At 34.2% G+C, this 8,869-nt stretch overlaps 3 non-coding genes across 3 annotated transcripts; all 3 read right to left on the bottom strand.

Moving 5' to 3' along the window:
* Nucleotides 1–1,089: 1,089 nt before the first annotated feature.
* TRNAP-UGG (transfer RNA proline (anticodon UGG)) lies at nucleotides 1,090–1,161 on the bottom strand. The gene has a single exon. It is a non-coding gene; the product is annotated as a tRNA-Pro (tRNA).
* A 2,699-nt stretch (nucleotides 1,162–3,860) lies between these two features.
* TRNAP-UGG (transfer RNA proline (anticodon UGG)) lies at nucleotides 3,861–3,931 on the bottom strand. Its single transcript has one exon. It is a non-coding gene; the product is annotated as a tRNA-Pro (tRNA).
* Nucleotides 3,932–6,630: 2,699 nt separating this feature from the next.
* On the bottom strand, nucleotides 6,631–6,702 carry TRNAP-UGG (transfer RNA proline (anticodon UGG)). Its single transcript has one exon. It is a non-coding gene; the product is annotated as a tRNA-Pro (tRNA).
* Between the last annotated feature and the right edge of the window lie 2,167 nt (nucleotides 6,703–8,869).

Here is an 8,869-nt window from a genome sequence, read left to right as displayed (position 1 = left end):
CTGTTTCTTTATGGAAATTCAGTAATTGGGATTTTGAAGAATTTCGTAAGATATGGAAATATATTATTGGTTAAAGTGTGGTAGTTTGAATGAAATTTTCTCCTTTTGTTAATATTTATTAATTTGACTAAACACGTGTTTCTGTTTCCGCTCTAACGAGGCAGCGTCGTGGCTTTAACAGTTAAGTTTGAAAGTGTACTATAAAGAAATGGCATCATAAGTATATTTATATCGGCAAAATCTAATACACCTTAAATATTACAGAGGTTAATGAGATCTGAATCAGGGCAAATGGCAGGGTGAATGTATATTTTGAAGTATACAACAATTTCCAAATTAACAAAATGGAATTACTTGTTACTATCTCATCTAGATGTAGTTGGATAAATATATTAGTTTTGTTTATGTTATGTTATATTCATTTTGATAAATAATTAAACCACAATAAATTATTTTGCATTTTAATATAAATGAATGATATTCTGACATTGTACTTGCAGGGTTGCTATAAAGTACGTGACACAGAGACAGTCTTGAACTAGTATTTTACAGGGCCGCTATAGCATACGTGGCACACAGACAGCCTTGAACAAATGTATTTCAGGGATGCTGTGACACGTAAGCGGTCTTGAACTACTATTTCACAGGGCTGCTTTGACACACGTGACACACAGACATTTATGTGTTATTATTTTACATTTTTTTCAGTTTATTATCATCGTCGCTGTAATGCGACTTTAATTTCTTCAATCATGTTAGGAACGGGTGTGTGTGTTGTCTTGAAGCAATGCTAGATCGGGATATCTGCTGAGTCCACCGAGAGGTATTGAACTTACGAAAGATATTTAGAGCGTTTAGTTTTTATTTACGTAAGAGCCCATTTTGAAGCTGGTGAATCCAGGAGTTTAGGGAAGGAGGTTTTAGTAAATCCTCAGGTTCCCCTCGCGGTGTAATGAAAACTTTACATTTCTGCAAATATATAAATTTATGCATGACAAACACATCCAATCTTGGTATATGGATATAAAATAGTGTAAGAAGAATACATCTTTTTCACTGCTCAGAAGTATTACTGAAAGTGAAAGAAAAGGGCTCGTCCGGGATTTGAACCCGGGACCTCTCGCACCCAAAGCGAGAATCATACCCCTAGACCAACGAGCCGATTTTCGACATCCCTTTGTAAAGTATATGAAAATATCTATTTAGTTTGATAATACATATATTTCGTCTAAGTAAATTAAAGTTGTTCTATAAGGGTATTAACAAGCTGTCACCTCAAAACTCTAAAAGTACTACAAAATGGATCATTACCCACAGCCTACACTTGGGCTATTCTCTTATCAACGAATAGTTGGTTTGATAGTCATATTATAACGCCTCCATGGTTGGAAGGGCGACCATGTTGGGTGCAACCGAGGTTCGAACCTGCGACATTCGGATTTAGAGTCCAATGACCATGCCGAGGCATCTCTTATCAAAATTCTCACGAAATTCATTTACACTTTAAAATTATAAAGATATTTCTCGAGTGACAGATCAAGAGAACGATAATGACGTCACCACGAAATCAATTACTGCAGCAAGAAGGAAACAGTCTTAGAATACGGTTTGCATATTAGAAATTACACATATTTTACATTATTAGAGGAATAAAACCTCAGGCTGAAAATCACATCCCTAGAATGTGACATGCAGTTTTAGAAACGTTCAAAAAGTGCTTCGTACTGAGGTGGAATGTATCGTTTCGACATTTAGATGCTGATATGAAAGACTGCAATAAAGCTTTCTAGTTTCAAATTGAAAGATTCCAGAACGTCCCAAACCAAAAACGCTAAAAAATCAGCTAACATTCGAAGCCTATATTGAGAACAGAACCTTTTGCCTTGACTTCCGTCAGAATTTTGCCTTTCTTTTAAAGGTGTTTTTGATATAGAAATGAGACCCTATAATACGTAATTTATTAATTTTCTCCTCGAGACTTATCAATCGTGAAACTGTTGGTTGTTTACGTAGGTCAGAATAAAATTTATGAGGGATTGAAGAAACTGCTTCGTATTATGATACAGACGGCGATAAATAGTTAGAGTTATGTTCTCTTTGTCACGTGACATATATTTAAAAACGTAAAAGTGCCACCAACATATAAAAGTAGTAGTTCTTCGAATGTTATCTTCATACCTGCTCGTTTATTAGAAATAAGTTTCTCTTTTGAATTACGTATGATTCCTGATGCACCTTTTTCGTCATTGTTATCATGAGTGGAGTTTTAACTCTTAATATTTATTTTTACATTGCTAATGGACCCAACTTCATTCAACTGGGATAGCTGTAAGGCTTCGGAATGACAACCCTAAAATCAGGGGTTTGATACTCCTTGATGGAACAGGCTCCATGTGGTTTTGCTACAAGAAAAACACACTCTTCAACTGACAAATAAAGAATTTTCATGTTAATGGTAAAAATAAGAGACATATAATTAAAGATCTACTAATGAAAAGAAACACTATATTGCATTAATAAATGTTCATAAATCCTACAACAGTACATACATACACAAAATCGTGAAAATACTTCTAGAGATCCTTTTACAAACGCCTAACTTTGTGCGACGTACTTACAATACCGAATAATGATTTAGTTCATTCGTAAAATATACGTAATGAACATATCTGAGTCTTATGATATTACGATGTACAGTGCAAGAAGAGTTTGACGTTTTGTAGCCGTAACGATCACTTTTTTTTTGCACAACTCTTTTTTTTTTCTATCGCTGTTTCTTTATTGAAATTCAGTGATTGGGATTTTTGAAGAATTTCGTAAGATATGGAAATATATTATTGGTTAAAGTGTGGTAGTTTGAATGAAATTTTTTCCTTTTGTTAATATTAATTAATTTGACTAAACACGTGTTTCTGTTTCCGCTCTAACGAGGCAGCGTCGTGGCTTTAACAGTTAAGTTTGAAAGTGTACTATAAAGAAATGGCATCATAAGTATATTTATATCGGCAAAATCTAATACACCTTAAATATTACAGAGGTTAATGAGATCTGAATCAGGGCAAATGGCAGGGTGAATGTATATTTTGAAGTATACAACAATTTCCAAATTAACAAAATGGAATTACTTGTTACTATCTCATCTAGATGTAGTTGGATAAATATATTAGTTTTGTTTATGTTATGTTATATTCATTTTGATAAATAATTAAACCACAATAAATTATTTTGCATTTTAATATAAATGAATGATATTCTGACATTGTACTTGCAGGGTTGCTATAAAGTACGTGACACAGAGAAAGTCTTGAACTAGTATTTTACAGGGCCGCGATAGCATACGTGGCACACAGACAGCCTTGAACAAATGTATTTAAGGGATGCTGTGACACGTAAGCGGTCTTGAACTACTATTTCACAGGGCTGCTTTGACACACGTGACACACAGACATTTATGTGTTATTATTTTACATTTTTTTTCAGTTTATTATCATCGTCGCTGTAATGCGACTTTAATTTCTTCAATCATGTTAGGAACGGGTGTGTGTGTTGTCTTGAAGCAATGCTAGATCGGGATATCTGCTGAGTCCCCCGAGAGGTATTGAACTTACGAAAGATATTTAGAGCGTTTAGTTTTATTTACGTAAGAGCCCATTTTTGAAGCTGGTGAACTCAGGAGTTTAGGGGAAGGAGGTTTTAGTAAATCCCAGGTTCCCCTCGCGGTGTAATGAAAACTTTACATTTCTGCAAATATATAAATTTATGCATGACAAACACATCCAATCTTGGTATATGGATATAAAATAGTGTAAGAAGAATACATCTTTTCACCGCTCAGAAGTATTACTGAAAGTGAAAGAAAAGGGCTCGTCCGGGATTTGAACCGGGACCTCTCGCACCCAAAGCGAGAATCATACCCCTAGACCAACGAGCCGATTTTCGACATCCCTTTGTAAAGTATATGAAAATATCTATTTAGTTTGATAATACATATATTTCGTCTAAGTAAATTAAAGTTGTTCTATAAGGGTATTAACAAGCTGTCACCTCAAAAACTCTAAAAGTACTACAAAATGGATCATTACCCACAGCCTACACTTGGGCTATTCTCTTATCAACGAATAGTTGGTTTGATAGTCATATTATAACGCCTCCATGGCTGAAAGGGCGACCATGTTTGGTGCAACCGAGGTTCGAACCTGCGACATTCGGATTTAGAGTCCAATGACCATGCCGAGGCATCTCTTATCAAAATTCTCACGAAATTCATTTACACTTTAAAATTATAAAGATATTTCTCGAGTGACAGATCAAGAGAACGATAATGACGTCACCACGAAATCAATTACTGCAGCAAGAAGGAAACAGTCTTAGAATACGGTTTGCATATTAGAAATTACACATATTTTACATTATCAGAGGAATAAAACCTCAGGCTGAAAATCACATCCCTAGAATGTGACATGCAGTTTTAGAAACGTTCAAAAGTGCTTCGTACTGAGGTGGAATGTATCGTTTCGACATTTAGATGCTGATATGAAAGACTGCAATAAAGCTTTCTAGTTTCAAATTGAAAGATTCCAGAACGTCCCAAACCAAAAACACTAAAAAATCAGCTAACATTCGAAGCCTATATTGAGAACAGAACCTTTTGCCTTGACTTCCGTCAGAATTTTGCCTTTCTTTTAAAGGTGTTTTTGATAAAGAAATGAGACCCTATAATACGTAATTTATTAATTTTCTCCTCGAGACTTATCAATCGTGAAACTGTTGGTTGTTTACGTAGGTCAGGAAAGAAGGAAATAAGGCTTGAAGAAACTGCTTCGTATTATGATACAGACGGCGATAAATAGTTAGAGTTATGTTCTCTTTGTCACGTGACATATATTTAAGAACGTAAAAGTGCCACTAACATATAAAAGTAGTAGTTCTTCGAATGTCATCTTCATACCTGCTCGTTTATTAGAAATAAGTTTCTCTTTTGAATTACGTATGATTCCTGATGCACCTTTTTCGTCATTGTTATCATGAGTGGAGTTTTAACTCTTAATATTTATTTTTACATTGCTAATGGACCCAACTTCATTCAACTGGGATAGCTGTAAGGCTTCGGAATGACAACCCTAAAATCAGGGGTTTGATACTCCTTGATGGAAAAGGCTCCATGTGGTTTTGCTACAATAGAAACACACTCTTCAACTGACAAATAAAGAATTTTCATGTTAGTGGTAAAATTAAGAGACATATAATTAAAGATCTATTAATGGAAAGAAACACTATATTGCATTAATAAATGTTCATAAATCCTACAACAGTACATACATACACAAAATCGTGAAATTACTTCTCGAGATCCTTTTACAAACGCCTAACTTTGTGCGACGTACTTACAATACCGAATAATGATTTAGTTCATTCGTAAAATATACGTAATGAACATATCTGAGTCTTATGATATTACGATGTACAGTGCAAGAAGAGTTTGACGTTTTGTAGCCTTAACGATCGCTTTTTTTTTTGCACAATTCTTTTTTTTCTATCGCTGTTTCTTTATTGAAATTCAGTGATTGGGATTTTTGAAGAATTTCGTAAGATATGGAAATATATTATTGGTTAAAGTGTGGTAGTTTGAATGAAATTTTTTCCTTTTGTTAATATTAATTAATTTGACTAAACACGTGTTTCTGTTTCCGCTCTAACGAGGCAGCGTCGTGGCTTTAACAGTTAAGTTTGAAAGTGTACTATAAAGAAATGGCATCATAAGTATATTTATATCGGCAAAATCTAATACACCTTAAATATTACAGAGGTTAATGAGATCTGAATCAGGGCAAATGGCAGGGTGAATGTATATTTTGAAGTATACAACAATTTCCAAATTAACAAAATGGAATTACTTGTTACTATCTCATCTAGATGTAGTTGGATAAATATATTAGTTTTGTTTATGTTATGTTATATTCATTTTGATAAATAATTAAACCACAATAAATTATTTTGCATTTTAATATAAATGAATGATATTCTGACATTGTACTTGCAGGGTTGCTATAAAGTACGTGACACAGAGACAGTCTTGAACAAGTATTTTACAGGGCCGCGATAGCATACGTGGCACACAGACAGCCTTGAACAAATGTATTTAAGGGATGCTGTGACACGTAAGCGGTCTTGAACTACTATTTCACAGGGCTGCTTTGACACACGTGACACACAGACATTTATGTGTTATTATTTTACATTTTTTTCAGTTTATTATCATCGTCGCTGTAATGCGACTTTAATTTCTTCAATCATGTTAGGAACGGGTGTGTGTGTTGTCTTGAAGCAATGCTAGATCGGGATATCTGCTGAGTCCCCCGAAAGGTATTGAACTTACGAAAGATATTTAGAGCGTTTAGTTTTTATTTACGTAAGAGCCCATTTTGAAGCTGGTGAACTCAGGAGTTTAGGTGAAGGAGGTTTTAGTAAATCCCCAGGTTCCCCTCGCGGTGTAATGAAAACTTTACATTTCTGCAAATATATAAATTTATGCATGACAAACACATCCAATCTTGGTATATGGATATAAAATAGTGTAAGAAGAACACATTCTTTTCACCGCTCAGAAGTATTACTGAAAGTGAAAGAAAAGGGCTCGTCCGGGATTTGAACCCGGGACCTCTCGCACCCAAAGCGAGAATCATACCCCTAGACCAACGAGCCGATTTTCGACATCCCTTTGTAAAGTATATGAAAATATCTATTTAGTTTGATAATACATATATTTCGTCTAAGTAAATTAAAGTTGTTCTATAAGGGTATTAACAAGCTGTCACCTCAAAAACTCTAAAAGTACTACAAAATGGATCATTACCCACAGCCTACACTTGGGCTATTCTCTTATCAACGAATAGTTGGTTTGATAGTCATATTATAACGCCTCCATGGCTGAAAGGGCGACCATGTTTGGTGCAACCGAGGTTCGAACCTGCGACATTCGGATTTAGAGTCCAATGACCATGCCGAGGCATCTCTTATCAAAATTCTCACGAAATTCATTTACACTTTAAAATTATAAAGATATTTCTCGAGTGACAGATCAAGAGAACGATAATGACGTCACCACGAAATCAATTACTGCAGCAAGAAGGAAACAGTCTTAGAATACGGTTTGCATATTAGAAATTACACATATTTTACATTATCAGAGGAATAAAACCTCAGGCTGAAAATCACATCCCTAGAATGTGACATGCAGTTTTAGAAACGTTCAAAAGTGCTTCGTACTGAGGTGGAATGTATCGTTTCGACATTTAGATGCTGATATGAAAGACTGCAATAAAGCTTTCTAGTTTCAAATTGAAAGATTCCAGAACGTCCCAAACCAAAAACACTAAAAAATCAGCTAACATTCGAAGCCTATATTGAGAACAGAACCTTTTGCCTTGACTTCCGTCAGAATTTTGCCTTTCTTTTAAAGGTGTTTTGATAAAGAAATGAGACCCTATAATACGTAATTTATTAATTTTCTCCTCGAGACTTATCAATCGTGAAACTGTTGGTTGTTTACGTAGGACAGAAGGAAATAAGGCTTGAAGAAACTGCTTCGTATTATGATACAGACGGCGATAAATAGTTAGAGTTATGTTCTCTTTGTCACGTGACATATATTTAAGAACGTAAAAGTGCCACTAACATATAAAAGTAGTAGTTCTTCGAATGTCATCTTCATACCTGCTCGTTTATTAGAAATAAGTTTCTCTTTTGAATTACGTATGATTCCTGATGCACCTTTTTCGTCATTGTTATCATGAGTGGAGTTTTAACTCTTAATATTTATTTTTACATTGCTAATGGACCCAACTTCATTCAACTGGGATACCTGTAAGGCTTCGGAATGACAACCCTAAAATCAGGGGTTTGATACTCCTTGATGGAAAAGGCTCCATGTGGTTTTGCTACAAGAAAAACACACTCTTCAACTGACAAATAAAGAATTTTCATGTTAATGGTAAAATTAAGAGACATATAATTAAAGATCTATTAATGGAAAGAAACACTATATTGCATTAATAAATGTTCATAAATCCTACAACAGTACATACATACACAAAATCGTGAAATTACTTCTCGAGATCCTTTTACAAACGCCTAACTTTGTGCGACGTACTTACAATACCGAATAATGATTTAGTTCATTCGTAAAATATACGTAATGAACATATCTGAGTCTTATGATATTACGATGTACAGTGCAAGAAGAGTTTGACGTTTTGTAGCCGTAACGATCACTCTTTTTTTTTGCACAACTCTTTTTTTTCTATCGCTGTTTCTTTATTGAAATTCAGTGATTGGGATTTTTGAAGAATTTCGTAAGATATGGAAATATATTATTGGTTAAAGTGTGGTAGTTTGAATGAAATTTTTTCCTTTTGTTAATATTAATTAATTTGACTAAACACGTGTTTCTGTTTCCGCTCTAACGAGGCAGCGTCGTGGCTTTAACAGTTAAGTTTGAAAGTGTACTATAAAGAAATGGCATCATAAGTATATTTATATCGGCAAAATCTAATACACCTTAAATATTACAGAGGTTAATGAGATCTGAATCAGGGCAAATGGCAGGGTGAATGTATATTTTGAAGTATACAACAATTTCCAAATTAACAAAATGGAATTACTTGTTACTATCTCATCTAGATGTAGTTGGATAAATATATTAGTTTTGTTTATGTTATGTTATATTCATTTTGATAAATAATTAAACCACAATAAATTATTTTGCATTTTAATATAAATGAATGATATTCTGACATTGTACTTGCAGGGTTGCTATAAAGTACGTGACACAGAGACAGTCTTGAACAAGTATTTTACAGGGCCGCGATAG

This window comes from Tachypleus tridentatus, chromosome 1 (assembly GCF_004210375.1).
Source record: "Tachypleus tridentatus isolate NWPU-2018 chromosome 1, ASM421037v1, whole genome shotgun sequence".
NCBI lineage: Eukaryota > Metazoa > Arthropoda > Merostomata > Xiphosura > Limulidae > Tachypleus > Tachypleus tridentatus.
Note: the sequence above shows the minus strand (reverse complement) of the source record. Positions and strands in the feature narration are given on the sequence as shown.